General features: G+C 39.5%; 1 protein-coding gene across 2 annotated transcripts in view; it reads right to left on the bottom strand.

Annotated features, from left to right (window-relative positions):
* TSC22D1 (TSC22 domain family member 1) overlaps window positions 1-19,650 on the bottom strand; it is a 92,951-nt gene that overhangs the window by 8,995 nt on the left and 64,306 nt on the right. The gene's annotated exons all lie outside the window — the stretch shown is intronic.

Raw genomic sequence — 19,650 nt, 5'->3', positions numbered from 1 at the left:
TGTACAACAGATTTTTCAAGCACATACTCCAAAATTAAATGAAGAGGGGAGGAAAGAGAGTCACTGAAGCATTTCAAGTTACAGCTAACATAAGAAAAGAACATGGCAAGTATAGGAAGGAGTTTGGCACATTGACATGATGAGCGTTTGGAAAGATGAAATTCTCTGTATTAAAAGGTATCTCTGACAAAAAGGATAAATAGCCCAGGAGGAACTTCAGGACAATGATTGACATCCACCCACCCCAGACTACCCCAGCACATAGTGAGATTTAGTAATCAAATTAAAAACTAGTCAAATTAACCTGTAACTGAGAAGGGTCACCTTCTATTATTTTTAAAATTCTTAATATCTTCTGTTTCCTTAAGGTTGCAGAAAAGTGACTTTTCTGGAGGGTCCTGGTGCAATCATGGAGCTTCCGGAGGCTCCCAGGGGGATCCTGGAGCTTCCAAAGGATCCTGGAGCTTCTGGAGGGTTCCAGTTGGATCCCAGTGCTCCCAGTGGGGTCTTGGGGCTCCCAGTGGATCCCAGTGAGATCCTGGGACTCCCAGTGGGATCCCAGCTGTCCCAGTGGATCCCAGAGCCCCACTGGGACATTTCCACAAAATGGAAATACTGTCTTACTGAGTGGTGATAACTGTGGAAATGGGGGATGGAGGACCTTAAGCCCCTCCATTTCCTCCATCCACAGACCCTCGTAAAGCTTACACCCGGTGTGCCTTTTTTGTTTGTTTTAACTACTGAATCCATTCCTTCCTCTTTTCCCACCTCCTCCCCTTTTTCTAATTGTTCCCCTTGAAACTATATTGGAAATCTTGGATCGGCTAGTAATTTAGTCATGCTTATTAAAAAAGTATTTATATGGCATTAACAGCTGGCTTACACTTCTCACTGAATATCATTTGCCCTTTGATGGCTATTTTTCAGTGCAACACTTAAAATTATGCCTGTATTTCCCACACCAGAAACCTATCACACTAGAAGCCAACTCAAAGTCGCTAGGAACAAAACCAAAACCTCTGCAATTAACCTGCGTTGTCCTATGGTCTTCAGGAAGTTTGGAACGAAGTGCCCTACCCCAGCTTTTACTGAAATAAGTAAAAACAGCCAGTGATGAAGAGAAAAGTAAGGAAACGAAACAAACGTGTGGGAAATGAGCACCTCGGGATCAGATGGAGGTCGACCCCTTCTCAGCTTGTGAGATGGCAGATCGCTCATTACCACCCTGCTGTGCAGAACGATTTTTAAGCCCATTCTGTTAAATAATAATAAACTCCCAACACTGCAATTCGTTAACACATGTAGGACAATGAAGACGATAAACTGTGAGTTCAATGCCACTTTTCTTCTTTAGCAAATACATTAAGACAACAGATCTCTATCCAATTGACCTTTTACATTCCCACAATTTCAATCCCTCTGCAAACACTGGCACATAGCTTGACAGGTATCAGCAGTATCAATGAACAATTAAGCAAACGACTTTCAGATTAACTCCTCTGGCTCTAATGCATGCATATTACAAAAATTTTTAATACCATATTTCCTAATCTCTGAGTGGTCAAAATAATCTACTCTAGTTATGCCTCAACACACAGTTTATCATTTGGTGACCACCTAAAAAAAAATAAGGAAAATTCAAGACCTGCTGTTCCACCAAAGCAGAACTGCACTTTAACAGGTTGAATTCACTGTAGTGTATTTAAAGGTATTTTTATACCTGAACGGAGATTTTAATTTACAGAAATCAAACCCCATGTACCTCCAACCAATCACCAGTCAGGAAGCAGGGGGAGAATTTCCAGAAACACGTAAGAATGTGACCTGATTTATTGCACAGTGCAGTGTATCCCAGTCTTGTTCCCCTTTATCAGCCACCAAATCGAGCATTTGTTGGATGATTTCCTGCCTAACCTGTACCTTCCTCCACCCCCTTTCCTGTGAAAACAAGGATATGAGAGGAATTTGATGAATGCCTATGCTTCAACTCTGTACGGCACTGAAAAACAGGTAAAGCTCGACTCTGGAGTGCGAAAGCACTCACAGGCTTCTTAATCCAGGCATAGCTTCAGTAAATCAAGTCCTGCTGACTCACAACCGCAGAAATCCCGATACAGTATCTTTATATAAATACCATTTACACTCTCCTTGCTGAAGGAATAAATTGTAAAGCAATATTGATTTGAAATAGAACGCAAGATACCTGGGAAAATATGTAAGACCGTGAAATGAGGTGTGCTTAAAAACTTAAAAATTACCTAAAGACAACCAGATCGAAATTTTAATTTGACCTGGCTTTAGAGATGTATTACCTACTTTAGCACAACACTTCGTTCTTGTAACCCTGCCACACTGCAAACCAAAAAGAACAGAACACAGATGTGCTGGCTCAGCATATTTTGAACATGTCCCTGGAGTACCTTCTAGGCCAGAAACTGTGAATAGCTGGCATTGGTCCAGGTCATCTACATAAAGCCCGAATATCCTGACAGCCTGTTTCTCCTTCAAGTGTGATTATGCCTTCCTCAGTAACCCTACTGATCCTCTAAAGGAACCTCAGGCAGTAAGAAGCTCTCATTTTCCACAGGACAGCATCTTCTAGCTTATAAGCAGCAAGTACCTGAGACTGTTGGATCCATGGTGGCCACGTGGGGCAGACACCATGCACATTTAGCCACCCTTGAGGCAGACATTCTGCAAACAGCAGAAAACATACTCTTAATCTTTTAATACACATGGCAAAGGAAAGATTACAGTATATTATTCCATACCTAATCAGTATCTGGGTAACTGTCATTATGCAGAGACGACTAAAGTTATGAGTGGCTCCCCGTTTATGAAGCTGTCTTGTTTGCTCCCTAAAACTGCTGATGCCTGTTTTCTGATGGATATCCACCTAAAATGTTTCATTAGATGTTCCAAGGGTCTTTTGTACAAAACAAGGTCCAAAGCTCACGTATATATTATGCCAGGTATGTATCACTTCTGAAAAACAATTACTTCATCCTCCAGAAACCACTGACATTACAATGACACCCTAAACCTCTGTGGCTTAAAAAAATTTAAAACAAAACCCAATCCCCACAAAAACAAACCCCAAAAAACTCCAGTATCAGAAGTCAGAGATGAGTAACCCACTTAGTAATGCATGGGAGTCCAAAACAGCTCCCAGGTATGTTTCCTCATTCTCACAAAGGGTGTTAGCCCAGTGGCCATTCTTCTACAGCATCAATACCATGAGCTGTGACACCCTGTCAAGACATGGGAAGGAGAGAAAATCCTTGCTGTGATACAGAATTTAAAGCCCCTCTTCCAGCTCTGCCAATGCAGCCAGGGAATGACTGCTGCAGTGTCCCATCAAGCACAAAGGACAAGTCATCTCTTCTAAAACCCACTCTAGGCAACCTCCCATCCAGGTACAGAACAGGGGAATTCCTCTCTGACTCTTCCCAGCTACTGCTAATTGCTAGAGGCCCTGGCCAGGTGAACAGCAACATGAATCAGCAGCTCAAGTACAAGCAGTCATGACAACTATAAACAAAAATATTTACAAGTGAATGTTTAAGTCACAGGGTAGCCCTGCTGCAACTCAGATAGGCTCCTGCCTTGAATTAGTTTGCCCAAACCTGTTTTTCAGCCCCATTTCTGAAGAACTCAGCATTTAAAACAAGTTGTTGATAAGATGAAGCGGGTAGAAAGGAAGCACTGAGCCGATTTCGAGATTGGGGTTGGGGACATTTAGTTATAGACTGAAAAGAAGTCAAGGTACTTGAAAGGATCCTTTAAGTCATTGGAAGGATTGAGATGTGACTTGAGTGAAAAATTACCTTTAAATAAGTTTCAGGAGTTGGATTGTCAGACTTTTATTTTTTCACATTAGAGTAAAACTATTTAATATTTGCCTAATGATGAATTAAAGCCTGTCTTTTAAAAGCAGTAAGAACAATTAGTTCATAAATATAGTGGGTTTTCTATCCCTTGATATCCCCATTTCCAGCTGCCTAGTGCTAGACAGCTCTCCAATAGCACATAGACATTAGGGATCCCTTTTCTAAGTGCTCCTCTCTCCTCCAGAAAGCGACACACAACTGCATGCTCTCTCTCAAATTCTGCATCTAACCAGAAAAAGGTAAATGCTTCTTTGTATTTGACCCATGCATTCAGCAGGGTCAGTTTTGGGAGAAAACACAGAACCATATTCAATATTAGCCAGGAACAGCTGCCAGAGAGGTTAAACCTTCATTCGCAGTGGTGACGTGACAGCCAGCCAACTGTAACCCACAGAAAAACAACAAAGGGAAAAGCAGCATCTCTGCAAGAGAAACTAGAGGAAACAAAAGCAAATGAGAATAGAAAGTAGCTTGCTGAATAAGACTACAGGAAAAATTGTAAACATTTTCTGTATAATGTTAACAGATGCAGACTTTGGTTTATGACTAGACGTGACACAACACGCTCCTAGGTGTATCAGTAAAAAAGTCAGTTACAGCAAAACCTTTTAATAAAATGCAGAAAGGTTAATGAAAATCACACATCTACTCCACCATATTTTTTCATTACACATTTTATGGAATAACTTGGTTCATGGTAGGAAACAATCTACTCAGTACTACCTTTCTTATTCAGTAATATATGATGACACCAGTCACTGCTGCTCATTCATAACATACCTGTTGCCATCATATATCAATTGCTACTACAGAATATTTCCATTAGACTGGTTCCTTACACATTCAGATTAATTTAGTATAATTTTCAATGTCCATTTAAAAGTTCAAGCATGTTTTCAGAAACTGCTGATTACTGAAAAAATTAAAATTGAGCTTTTAGAAAAAGGCTTTCAATGTATAATTTTATATTCTTTGAAGAGGCACCATTCAGAGAGAAAAGCTATTCTCCACAGGCAATACCACAAACATAACATGACAAAAATGTCAAGTTAAATATATGTACTAGTTGATATTTGTCAAAATTTATATAGAATCAAGGGGGTTGGATTTAAAGGGTGTGCCATAACAAAAGCACCAGTTTAGAGATCAGAAGTTTAGAGATCAGAAACTCCATGTTTCCTCCCACAGATGGGTATTTGCCTTCTATACACAGAAAAACAACTCTGCAACATGAAGAGTCAAGGCAATTCCCCCCCACACTGTCATGTATTTTTAACTCAGTAAAATAATTCTTCTGATTCACCAAGTTACTTGGTATTTACTTTAAACACTAAAAAGGAACCACATCAAAAACATGCATCTCATATTTCACTATTTATATGGAAAAGGAGGTTAATAAATGAAACTTGCAGAAGACTAAGCTGTATTTCAATGCCTCTCCAAACATTTAACAAGACTGATTAACTAAAATTCTCTTTAATCACATGACAGTACAGAAGATAGTGTATATTATGTATGAAAAAGTATTTGAATTAATATAAACTGATTATCAACTAAGTTACAAACCCTATTAAAATTCCCATTTTTGGTTTAGTATTACATCACTTAAGATTTGGAATAATTGGAACAACATTTTTTTGAAAAGAGGAAAGAAAAGTACTGTAATGGCAAACATTTTATAATATGGATTATTTTAAATTCTGCAGTAAATATTTCAAGACATGTAGATTTTCACTGAATAAGTAAACAACTCTGCATGACAGTACTCTCAACCAGTATGATATTCCTAGCTTGAAATAGGTCTAACAAGTGCCAAGCATCTTGATTTAGAAGAAGCATTTTTAAGTACTTGGACAACAAAATAGTTAAAGGAACCATAAAAAAAAAAAAAGGAAAACAAATAAATCAAGCATCTACATATTAAAAATTTTATATAAATACCTCTTCAGATGCTGTTCCAGCTCCAAGAATAACACTTTCATGGTTATTTGTTCAGGACCTTGTTTCTGGAGAAATGTCACTTTCATTGAGGCATCTATTTAGTACCTGCTGATTAGTTTCCTCCAGACAGAGGGTCGGAAGAAATACCTCTCAGTCCTTTGTGGCCATAAGATCAGCATTAGCATTCCACTATTAACCACAAGTCCTGAACTCTGCAGCACTTTCAAGAATTGCAAAGCCTTGCCTGTTAAAGATTATCCACTTGCTTCAATTCAAAGTTTGCCGAGTTTAATAGTGGTTGGTTATGATCAAGAAAAACAAGAAGGGCAAACAGTGACGACACCATAGATCCTGAGATCACATGGTGTTCTGTTACATAAAGCATCAAAAGAGATTAAAATCTTCATGATTATGTTTTCAAATCTCAAACAAATGCATCTTCTTTCAGCAGTGCCAAATTCACCAACTCTGAAGCTGATTCAGCCTGCTCCTGCTTTTTCTGAAGCACATGTTAATCACTACAGGTAGCTAATTCTGCTTAGAGAAAGGCAGCTTAAGTTGTACTGCTTCTCAAATTAAAGTTCTAGGGCTTAATGGCAGTTCCAATTAGACACAAAATTGACAGTACCCCGTTTGCCAGAAAAAATTTTACACAGGCAAATCCTATTCCTGACTGCTATTTTAAAAAGAACCCGTGATGACAGTTTGAGACATGCATCTAGTTAGTCTTCTGCAGACCAGAAAAAGATAGCAACTCATCATGTATCAAGCCAAAAATCTATCAACTATTTCATTTTCTTCCTCACAGAAACAGATCACCATAAGGAGGTTTTGGTGCATTATAGTAACTCCATACCATGCAACTATCAGCCTATATGCGTAGGTACCATTATAACATTGCTTCAACCTAAACATATTCCTTCCTCTACCATGTTAAATGCTTTTCAGTGTGAAGAAAAATTGACTGCCCACAGTACATTGTAGAGAATCAAACAAGATTCACTTTCCTACTCTGCAGACAAGCTGAAGACCAGGAGACAACCCCTCACTATGGAAGTAGCCAGTTATTTGCAGCATGTGCACAGGAACCCCTGCCACACAAAAGTGCATGGGCACTGATGTTACACTCTTCTCATCAGACCGCAACCACAAAAATGCAAAGGCAAAACCAGAAATCAAACCTAGCAAATGTTACTTGGACTTACTGCTGACTGCTAAAGTCATGCCAGATGTGTCTCCTCAAGTAGATTTGCCTTCTAAAACCATATTGGAAAGAAACCAAATGGAAGGATCAAACAAGTTCATAGAATCACAGAATGGTTTGGGTTGGAAGGGACCTTAAAGATCATCTAGTTCAAATCCCCCAACCATGGGCAGGGGACACCTTACACTAGTGCAGGTTGCTCAGGGCCCATCCCAGTCTGGTCCTAAACACTTCCAGGAATCTACAGCTTCTCTGGACCTCCTGTGCCGGTGTCTCACCATTCTCACAGCAAAGAATTTCTTTGTAATATCTAATCCAAACCTGCCCTCTGTCAGCTGGCTCACAGCATGGCCATATACTACTTATCCGCATTTCTGTTCCACCTTGCCAAGGCAGTGAAGTGGTAACTGATGGCAAGGGAAGCAGGTATTACACAATAAAAAAGAAAGGAGTCTGGCTTGGGGGAAGAAGGGAGGGGTAAAATCAACTCTACTTATTAGAACCAACAAGTCTACCATCACAAACAGGGAATATTTTGTTTAGGCAGTAGTGAGGAAATGAACAAAAGAAAAAAATGCATTTTCTTTTTCCCTTGGGAATGAGGGATGTAGTGAGATTAGTTCCCCATTCCCAAAGCCTAGAGGCAATTCAGATAATTTGAACAGGGCATCAGATGTACTAACTGTGAAGCAGGGCAGAATATTTCTAAACTTCTTCTTCCCAGAGCCTTGTACGCTCAGAATGTTCCTTTTAAGACACAGCAAGGAGATTGAAGCAGACAAGTTACATTTTGCCATAAATGTTTCTCTCATTACATCAAGTGCACCTCTCAGCACAGCATGGGAACGGATAACAAGCAGGGCTCGTTTTAGCATTCTCTCTAGCCACGGAGGTGAGGCCACTCGGTGGAGCAGCTGGAGAACAGGCAGACAGATATAATGGCCCTAAAAGAGGGATGCTTACTCTGAAAGTAGGGCAAATCTTGAAAACTTGGAGATTTACATGGTATAACCACATCTAAAAGAGAGAGGTAGATCAGGCTTCAAGGAACAAAAGTAAGTAAGGAACAAAAGGATCAACAATAGTAGCAATCAACAACTATTAAGACTGTCACAGAATATTCTGAGTTGGAAGGGACCCAGAAGGATTGTCAAGTCCAACTCTTAAGTGCCTGGCCCATAAGGGGATCAAAGTCAAGCCCCTGGTGTGATTAGCACCATGCTCTAACCAACTGAGCCCAGTACTATTGAATAACTTCAATATTCAAAATGACATATTACTTATAGCCAGGAGTCTTGCTTATTTTAAAGAGCTGAAGCATCAAGCTGACTAGAAGAATGCTCAAAACCAATTACAGAAAGCCGAACCAAGACAGAAATTTTAATTTCAGTGGCATCCTTACACATCCTTCTGGAGTCAGAGACTCAGTACAATAACAATTCCTTAAGAATCCTACTGGTTACACTGTCTTACATATCACATATGCTACAGCTTCCCTTGGACATTCTATAAAGTACACAGCTGACCTGTACCAGTCACGGTCAGCTAAGTCTGTATCCCACAGAACTGCGGCAACAGAGCTGACTGGCTTCAGATTTTAAGCTGCCATTCTCCTAACCCTCTTTAACATGCTTCTAGCCCTCTCTATTGTCTGTATTCCCCTCTGTAAAGCTGTACAGTTGACATCAGCTAAAAGGACAATCCTTCTCCGTAACTACTGCACATACAGTACGTGCACTGGTCACAGGTGTTTTCCAGGATGCCTGAAACAATGAGTACACTTTGAAGTATGTTGGAGTGGAAAAGGGATGAAAGCAGTGATGTTAACCTTTCCTGTAGACAGTCTTTACTTTCTCCTTTCCTATTCCAAGATGTCCTTTGAACAGGAGCTCCATCACGCTAGCAGCTGTGTCATGAGATTTAAAAACATGGTCCAGTAAGTTATGCACATCTGACTAATACATCCCTCAGCTCCAATGCTCCTCTGATTCAAATCCAGATTTCTAGTATAGCCAGAAAGATCATTAAGTGTTAGATTACACTGGGGGGAAAGCAATTTCTTAAGGGGCACAAATCTAAGCACTGAATAAAACTTAGGAAAGATTAATAACTGTACTATTGGCTTACCTCCACACACACGTAAATAGTTCTATTTGCATCTCATGAGTTTATGCTAAAATCCTTGTATCTTGCTCTGCTTATTAAAAGAAGCCATGTCAGAATCAGTTTGAAAAGTGAAAAGCAAATATATATATATACATACATACATACACACACACACACACAAATACATACACACAGCCATGCATATATGATGCAGAACTGCATAATGAAGCAGCTGAATATATTCAGCAAAGGAGAAGTTCACTGCTAGGCCCACAAAGAAAATGCTTCATCTCTGGTAACACTAATCACTTTTCCTCATGCATCAGCCCCAATTCAGGTGACAACATTACAGTAAGGCAACACTCACAGGCTTCATTTGATGCTACTTCTCTAGGTATGTCAAGTAAAATAGTTTCTATACCACTGATCTAAAAGCACCTGATTGAAATTCATCACTTTTTTACCTGGGGAGGTTTATACCCCAGAGGAGTCTTATCAGTTCCACTCACCACCTTAACAAAAAACAGCAAATGATTTGAAAATCAGCAAACTGATTTTTAGTCAATTACCAGACTGAAAACAAATTAATCTTTAAACACGACTGCTTCAGAGGTAGCTATTCCGATAACTACATGATTTTTCTCATAAGCATTTCCCATAAATTTGACAAAGCTCGTTACAGTGCATTCAAGTAATTAAAAGGATTACTCAGTTATGTGTAAGTCAACAACTTACAGGCAATAAAAACCACAAAGATATTGTAAGCCTACTGGATTAACTAAGCGATTAAACATTTTTACTGCTTTGAAAAATAGCCTCTAGCTGCAACTGAAAAATGCCCGAAGTACAAGGATCTTCATTCTCCTCCTGCCACATTCAAGAATTCAGCATCAAGCTATGCTTTTCTTTGTCCTGAACCACCCTGGCTCTTATATAAAGTGACAGATTGCACACAGATGAATTATCACTCCAGGTACATTAGAATGTCAGATATGGGTAAATTTTAACATTTAATGAAACAAAAAACAAGATTTCATGCATGATAGCATCAGGGTACCTAGGTTTTCTCCCACCGATAGCTCTTATGCCCAAAGGGGAAGGAGGAGCACATTTCAAGATTCTTAATTTGTGGTACTCCTTGACAGTTTTGATTTAAAAAAAAATATATTAAAAAAATGCAGCAGCCCAAGTTAAGATCTAAACGGTAAGTTAATGAATCTGGCATTCAGCCAGCAGAATTTACTGTTTACATCAGTCTGAATGAAGTGTAGCACTTCAGCCTGAATTCCTCAGCGTGTCACACATCACTGAGTGAGCTGAGCTGCCATACCTTCATGGGTAAACATTTAGTAGGCTCATTTTCCACATTCTACAGAGGACTTCAGAGACAGTTTGAATAATGCAGACTTCACCATAAGAAAAAGCAGCAAGGTAACCTTTAGACTACAGACATAAAACACCCTATGGTAACAATGTCAATTTTGATGTGATGCAACAAACTAAGAATTTAAAATTCCGATGTGCATACAAGTGCCTGATAAAGCAGAAAACATACCAGACATTCAACTCTTCTGGAAACTTTAAAGTTCCAAACATGCAATCCTTAAGATATTTAAGGGTTAAAGAATTCCTAAAATAGTTATCCAAAATTCACATAAGTCACCAGGACTTAAGATTTCCAAAGTTTGTTTCATGATTACAGCACAGCCTCCAAGACTACTATTTTAAAAATATAACAAATAAACATTTATATCAAGTTACAGCACTTACTGTTACCAGCGATGTCCCATATACCATTTGCATCCTAACCTACAGGGTTTCTTTAACGCTCTGTTACCCTCCACCCTCCTATCTTAAATCAATCTTTACGCAGTGCTTTGGTACATAGTTTTGCAAGGCTGCTAGTCAATGACAGCATGCAAAAAATAAATCTGACTTCAGAAAATATTTATTAGAACCACTCAATGAAGCAATGCACGCTGGCTTGTCAAAGGAAATAGTTTTGACAACAAAAAAAGTTAAAAAGCACAAAAAGCTGTAGAAAGACATCTGCACTACAATGAAAACCAAAGCAGTGAAGTGAAAGACAAGAAGGTGGACAACAAATTGGGAAGTATTTCCAAATGCTAGCAGCAAAAATCACTGCTGTACTTTTGTTATTTTCATATTTTGAACAGATGTAATGAAATGCAGTTAGAGAAGATAGTTTTCAGTCTGTCATTAAACAATTTAAAAAAAGTTTAGTTACTAACATCCTAATTGAACATCCGAGTCATCACCAAGTGATATAAAAGGTATGGCTTTCAGTTACACAATGATAAGCATTACAATTGCATATATTTAGTCTGTTAATTTACACTCAATTTTTATTTTCATCTTGGCACCCCTATATATGCTGCCGAAAAGCAAATCCTCCCTGTGCGAAAGATGAAGAAACACAGACAGGGAAGACCTTACTGGATCTGAAACACCCATTTAGCCTGGGGTGGCTCCAGGCATGGCCAGAGACAGATGTTTAGGTGAGAACCCAGCAAGGCAGGCAGATAAATGCAACCTTCCTACAGTATCCTCCTACGTGTCAGCAACCAGCAGCTTGAGGAGTTCCTGCACAAAAAGGAATAACTTAGTGTTTAATGACTCAAGATAATTTTCTTCCAAGAACTGGTCCATTTGTTTTCCTTTAAAGAAATTACTCCGGTCACATAGTTCTGAGGACTTTTTAAAACTCTGGTTGTTAAATTCTGAGTTAATTACCCAGGGAAGAGACAGTTTTCAAATTATCACATATAAAGCATCAACCACCCTGGCTTCTACGGAGATACGAATTTGAATTTCAGAAGCAGTCCTGATTTAGGAACACACAATAGGAACACCTGGAAACCAGCACAACATGAAGGAGCAGCTACAGGAGTCAGTCTTCTCCATGAACCACAGTAAGCCATCTGCAAGAGAGTTCTTTACATTTCCCTAACTGGAAGTCACCGAACTTCTATCATTTAATCATACAGAAGAACAGACAATGTCAAAGCATATTCAAGCTGTGGAACTATGTTAGTACAGGGACAACAAAACATGTTAAAAAAACTGAGTAAAATATATTGAGGAGGAGGAAGAAGTAATTAAGGGCATTGGTACTGAATACATATTGTCAATTAGAATAGTTACTGGTTACTGCTTTTTGTACTGTGGCAATGACTAAAATCAGATTAAGCCTACAGGAGACAAGCCTAGTATCTCCTCCACTTCTATACATAAGGCATCTCTTTACCATGGCTATGCTATGTTATCCTAATCTAAAGCAAGTACTCCTTTCCTTCACTGCAGCACCTATGAAACCCAAACCAGCAGAATCTCTGATTAAGAGAAGCCTGATGAACATGAACTAGCACAGCACAGTAACAGCAGCTCAGCATTTTTTGCTGCAAGGGATTGTCAATCTACTGTGCATGTTACATCAGCAGAATACAAAACTAATGATGAAGGATTTGCAGGCATTCAGCCAGACTGGAGGGGAAGGAACCCTGCCTCCTGAAACATGTCTTTGGTGGTACTGGTGTTTTTTAACTTAAGCATACAAGAGAAAATTTGAGAATACTATGAAGTTGCCTGTCACATGATCCATGAAATGGAGCCCCCCACTTAAGGGTAACTTAATTTCAACAGACAAATGCAGCAGGAAGCGAGACTAAAAGCTTCCTATTGAGAAAGGTCATCCAAAACCTTCACAGGACAACTGCAGAATAAATCTCTGGCCTGCCCAAACCTCCAAACTGAGATCCATCAGTAGGTGTGAGCTAATAGAAACCAGTTACAGCTATTCTTGGATATTCTTCCTCAGTAATACTGGAACTTTATGAGACTAAATTACAGCAGACATTCCTTGGGCATTTGGTGACATCCATATTAAAGGAGTAAATTAAAGATTTAGAACAATGTAGTTCTAACCATTATCAAGATAGGAAGAATTTTTAACTCTACAGCTCTCTTCCCAGAGATTTTTCTTTCTTTCAGATTCCAGAAAGCAGCCTGTACTCAAGCAGCAGCTCACACCCAAAAAGCTTTGGGAGCCATAAGGCTACTGTCTTATTTTTAAGAAGTCAGCCTCTTTCAAAAAGGAGGCAAGTAGAACATCACCTCTGAGCCACTACACAAGCATGAATTTATAAAGGAGTAACCAACCCCTTTTAGTATTGCAAGCACAGCAGTTATAACACGACCTTCAATGCTCTAAAGCAAACTGCAGAGACCAGAGACGTTGGGTTTTTCTCTACCATATCAAATATTTTCCCATGGAAGGAGGAGCAATGCTTTGTCATCCTGCTTCTCTTCTTCAATAAGGCCAGACACCCTGCAAGGCAAGATCTAGCTAAAAAAGTGATTCTCTGATGTGTAAACCAGAATAAAGCCCTCCAGGAATACATTGCTTCAAAAGAGAAGGCCACTCCACCAGGCCCAAGCATTCGGCTCCTGGACCACGCCAGGACCTCTCAGGAGCAGCACAAGGCAAGTCCCAAACATCTGAAGAAAGAAAGGTGTAACTTGCTGCTGAAAGTGAAACTTCAGGGTCTGATAAGTGTTCTGTGTTATCTGTTCACATACAGATAAGTTCCATGGTGCTGTGAAATCTACTTAAGTGCTTACAGAGGTTTGAGAGGAAAACAGCATCAACTAAATAACACCACAGGTGGCAAACTAAATACCTTGCTACTGAGACACTGATACCTTACAATTCTTTTCCTGTAATGAGTCCCATCAGTGGCTCACCAGGACTGATTAGGCTACATTAGTTCGAATGTCAACAATATCCTAACATTAAGCATTAGCTCCTTTAGCAGGCATTGGAAGACAGCACTAGTCCTACACTTCATTATTTTTACTGTGAACATTTAACTCTTATCCTGTATCTATTTTGGTATTCTTCTAAATTGATTTGTGTTTGCCAATGTTTATTTCAGAAAAGACTGAAAGTCACCACCTTCAATTTTCTTATCTGGCTATGTAACAACAGCCAGCAATTCTGAAATTAGCAGCCTCTGACACGGCATTTTCTTCAGAGACCTTCTGATTGTATTTTCATTTCTTCTCTTATCAGTCAGGAGCACAGAATGTGACAACATTGCAGATGTGCTAAAATGTCCCTCTTAAGCCAAAAATTGGGACTTCAGTTCCAGAGCCAGTAATTATCAGTGACTTTCTTGAATTTAATTGCTCTAATCGGGTGAGTGAAAAAGGTATGAAGGTTATTTGAGAGACCAAAATAAGGGTTTGGAAGAGTGTATCTCAGTGGAATAGAGATTATTTTTATATATACTATTATTAATGAGACTGGGAAACGTATTTATAATGAAATTAAATATTAAATAACAGAACCATAGGAAAACCATCAAACTACAGATTTGGAAACTAGAAAAGCACATCAGTGGACTAAAAGACAAAAGAGTAAGAAGCAAAAAATAGAAATAAAAAGGCAAGTGGAAGCAGGTAAGGAACAGGGAAAATAAGTAGTTAGGACAAGCAAAACAGCAAGGAGAGCAAAGCATCAAAAAGAGAAGGGTCAGGAACTGCATGAGGGAGTGAAGAGGATAAAGGAATTACGGGCTAAAAATACCCAAAAGAAAGGTACCAGCAGATGTTATTTTTTGGTACATTTAATACAACATCAAAAAAACCAGAAAGAGCATTTCTGGAAATGCCATACTTTTCTGGAAAAGAAAGAGAAATATAGGAAGGGAAGAATTAAAAAACTAAATATACAGCAAGCAGCTGCCAAAGCCCTGCAGTTTCCCTTGGCAGACCAACACTTCCATTGATAACCCAATGCTATGATATTACTGTCCTATGATGACAGCTTTTGGAAGAAAAAAAGGAAAAAAAAAATAAGAGTTTCAAACTCTATCTCCCTTCTCTGTGTATATGAGCAAAACCATCCAGCCTATGACGACTTTCTCCTTGTTCATGCTCCAAATACAGTGTGCTAAAGAAATGCTTTAACATAAAGTACCACAAATAAATCAGTTACATTAGACAAGATCTTTATGTGGTTCACCTTACCCCTCTGGAAAGGGTTAAGGTGACAATGCTAGGGTAACTAATTCCAAAATGATGCATAAAGCCCTGAACTGTGCTGTCCTGTCTCTTGCAGTCATGCAGAAAAGTGTTGTCACTGATGGAGTTCTCCTGCCAGGAGCACTGCAGAAGCAGCAGCCCTTGGTTTAACCAGCAGGACCACTGCCCTTCAGTGTAGTCGGTTAAATGCCATCCAAAGCAAAAACCCAGCCTATACCCATCTTTCCACAATCACAAGTGATTTGGTCACCACAAGCCTGAGGATTTTTTAAGACTGCAGCACTCCCGTGTGAACTGCAAACAACACACTGCTATTTTTGCTTCTCTTCGAAGCACAGGTATTTTGAACGGGGAGGACAGACAGACAGACACAAAGCCAGTTTACTGACCTATGTGCATTTCAGCTGCAGTTAGTAATGGATACCCAGGCTGGCCCCAGAACACGTGCTTCGCGGCAGCGCAGGCCCAGCCTGGCCCCGGGTGCGGAAAGGAGCGAGAGAATGGGAGCTTCGCCTGTGCGGACAGTGCCATCGTGGGAGATGAGAGGGGAGCCCCAGAACACACAGAAGAGAAGGACAACTCTAAACCCGGGCAGATGGAGCTCGTTCAGCCCTGTAAGGCCATCCATCTAAGAGAAGGTCACTCTAAACAAACCTACGTCCTGAGGACCTCACTGCTACCGTCCAAGCTCACTCGGCCCCGGCAGATGAACCTTAGGATTAAAGGGTGGGCTCAGTTCAGCGCACACTGTGTCTCACCTAAAAAATCCATTGCGCAGGCTCGAAGGCCTTACCCGCATTTGCAAAGCCCTGTATCACCAGCGTGCTTGTAACAAACGTGGGTAAAGACCTTTCCCAAATCTTCGTTCGCGAAGACTGACCATGATGATGATGATGAGTAATGGATAACACTTCATATTGTTCACTGAAAAATGCACCAGAAGTGGTAAGGATGATGAGTTCTAAATGTATTCCAAAAACTCTCTGTATTTCTGGCTTCTGAATATCAGTTTATCAAGTTAAAAGAACCAAGAGTTCTTATTTCCAAGGAACTTGGAAAAAAAAAAATAAATCAAAGTTTATTACTTTCTCCTTCAGTCAACAGTTCCATATCCCATTAAACATTTGCAGTGATTTTTACTGGTACATACATACTGATTTAAGTCCAAAGATATAAGTAATCTTTGGATTACTTATAATCTCAGTGAAAGCTCAGGTTTTCGTGGCAACAGGCTTTCCATTGACAGAGGCTGGACTTGCCATGTTTTAATAAAAGGCATAAACACAATTAACAAGTTGAATAACATTCTTTTCCCCTCACTCCATTACACATACTCCACTACTGTATTTTACAAGGGGCTCCAACTAACTGCCATGAAAGGTTCTCTACTTCATCCTGCCCACATATTCTTGCCTTCTCCTTCACACTGCATCTGATGGAAAACCAAGTATTACCACCTGCTACACCATGTAAATAATATAAAAGTGAAGGCAGAAAAGAGTGACTGGCAAAGTGGGAAGAGCGAGAGTGTATAAACATTTTTCATTCTAGGTTGCTTTGCTGTTCCTTACACACACGTGCCAATTCCACTATCAGCATAAAGTCTTCCAAGAAACACCAGGCAGGACATGCTATCACCAAAAAGCAAATATGAAATTTTGTTGTTATTTTCTGTCTGGATATTTTATTGTTGTTAAAGGAAAGGGAAGAATAAGAAAAGCAGATAAGGAAATAAATATTCCTGGGTAATTAACTTTTCTAAAGAAATGCATCATGGCAGTAGGATTTCCCTTTCCCAGTCTACAGCTATGTGGCACGTCTGACTCAAGATTCATTGCACACTGCCAAGTAGAGGGCATGCTCGGTAAACACAGATACAAATAAACTGATATTTACCTGTGTCAGAAGTTTATCAGAACAGAAGATGAAGAACAACATTCCAAAGAAGATAAGCAGGCAGGCAGAAAGGACAGTAGAAAAGAGGGGGGGAAAAAGCAAAATTATAATCAAAGTTATCATACATATTAAGAGATACACAACAGCAAGTACAGTTAACATTAAACCTGTTACTTCAGGGTTACTCAAGAAGTGACTGAATCACTTGTGCCAAGAAGCAAAGAGGTACAGACACAGATAACAGCATTATCCAATTATTTTATTCAAAAAGTATTACTTGAGTCATGGATTTGTCAGATGGAACTGTGTCTGGTCCATTCAAAGGCACCCTTCAAGATAAGTGCACAGTTAAAAAAGAGGTCTGCTTGCAAGTTTACTGAAAATAATTCACATATTGAATATCAAGCAGTATTTCTCAAAGCTCACTTTAGCATAGGCAAGGTTAGATGTCTACAGGACAGTACACCCAGGGGTCTCTGCCTTTCATCTACTAATCAGAGAAGCAGCCCAGAAGAAGGAGCATCCTGAACTAAGGCTGGCCTTTACAAATATCCTTCCCTCATATAAAGTAGATTTTTCAGTGGCCAGTATAATCCAAACTCTAAAGAGGAAGCTCATAGAACGAAGCACACACACACAGAAAACCAAAATCAATTCAGTGGACTAAGAGAATTCTAGTAGCTAAAGTCCATTAGGCACAGCACCTACTGATATTCTGACTTCATAAGGTTACTCAAACTAAGAGCCTTACAGGGAAGTGTAGTAGCACCTTTTCTGTTCCTGTGCTTCGTTCTGGCTTCCGAGCCCATCCACTTCTCCTTTTCCACCTCTCCTATATTCTTTTCTCTGTCCTTTCTGGTACTTTTCCCTTTGGTTCGGTAAACTGGCACATAGTAAACCTTCCAGGTGTTCCCCTTTCCCCTGTTCCCAGAAGACGCAGTTGGCAATGACATTCCAAGCGTGGGGGAAGCATAAGATGATGGGTAGAGATGGGTAGCGGGTGAAGGCAATGGATATCAAGCATGCATAATTCATCTGAGCTACAGCTGTCTCTGTAGAGAACGCAGAAAAAGAGTCTTCTAGCACACCACACTGTAAGGAAAGCTGAGATCCACAGCACACACAAAAAGATCAATATGACACCTTTAGGAAAGCCAGAAATAACAAGGTTAAGGAAAAAAAAAAAAGAGGGAAAATCATTATATATTATCCTAAACTGCACAGACTAACCTTAAAACCACTATAGCTTCAGATATTTTTACATTTATTTCAACTCGAAAAGAGTGCTCAATATCTAGCAGCTCCCATTGCTCTAAAGAAGAATACTTGCATTAGGATTTTTAAGGATCTGAACCTTTGTTCAATTGCACAGCAAAAAGTACCAAAAGAAACTGAAACATTATCATCTTAACTGTTTTAGCATTTGTCACAATTATTTTCTCACCAACATGAATTAAGAGAAAACTAGATAACTTTTAGTCTCAAATTGCCACTCATGCATAAAAGGAAATTTCCATCAGAATTAAAAGGTATTCCACATTTTGGGTTTTAAAGCAAGTGATTACTCATGCTGATTTGAGACTCCCTTCAACAGTTAGGTGGCTGCTTTTTCCTTCAAGGCCTCTATTATATAATAGTTCACCTGCCTAAAAAACACTAATTTCCACACAACAACTATAAACAACAAGTTATCCATTTTTGCAATAAACATTCCTCTAAATGCATGAAACAATTTTTTTCTGGTTTTATTTTACTTTTGCACCAACTTTGAGCAAGAGGAAGCTGCCACTGACATCAGCACTACAAACAGGCACCTAAAATAGCAATGCAGCTTTAAAAAATGCAAAACACAAAAAGCCAAACCAAACAAAATTCCCAAAAACAACAACAAGAAGCCATCCTTTAACCATGTATAAAATGCTTGAGGAAAACCAGAGAGGTCACACAGATTTTTAAACTTCCCATCCAGCACACTGTGCACAAAAACAGGAATTAAAAGTACACAATGCTTGCATAACCAGAAAGTCCCCAGTCTCACTGCAGAAGGCTTAACATGATCGCCACCAACCCTGCCCCTGGAAGGCTCCTTATATGTGGAATTATCTGTTACAGTCACACTAAGACAGAAAAGCCTCCCTTGTTTATTAGCTGAGGACTCAAACAAGAAAAATAAAGTGTAAATACAAGTACAGACCATTCACTATTCTTCTTCCAAGCTTCATACAATTTGGGAGTTATTCAACCACAACAATAATTAAGGATGCCTTGAGAGTACCATACCTGAACAAACTCTATTCCAATACACCACACTGCTGACACTACAGACTCAGCTGAATATCATCCAGCCCTGGCAGCTTCGAAGCTTTTTCTGCCTTTTCTTCTTTTCGATGTTTCCCTCTTTTTGGGGTCTGTGGGGTCCTCTAGCCCTTGCAGAGGTCAGGCAAGCCCCTGGTGACAACTTCTCCCCAAAAGTCTACCTCAAAACAACTTCTAAGTTGAAAGCTGAATAGAGGTGAAATTTAAATAAGAAACACCAGACCGGGACTC

The sequence above is a fragment of the Pipra filicauda genome, unplaced genomic scaffold (genome assembly GCF_003945595.2).
Source record: "Pipra filicauda isolate LSUMZ 115617 unplaced genomic scaffold, ASM394559v2 scaffold28_size6257848_pilon, whole genome shotgun sequence".
In the NCBI taxonomy this organism is placed as follows: domain Eukaryota; kingdom Metazoa; phylum Chordata; class Aves; order Passeriformes; family Pipridae; genus Pipra; species Pipra filicauda.
The sequence above is the reverse complement of the archived record's forward strand: the minus strand, read 5'-3'. Positions and strand labels throughout refer to the sequence as shown.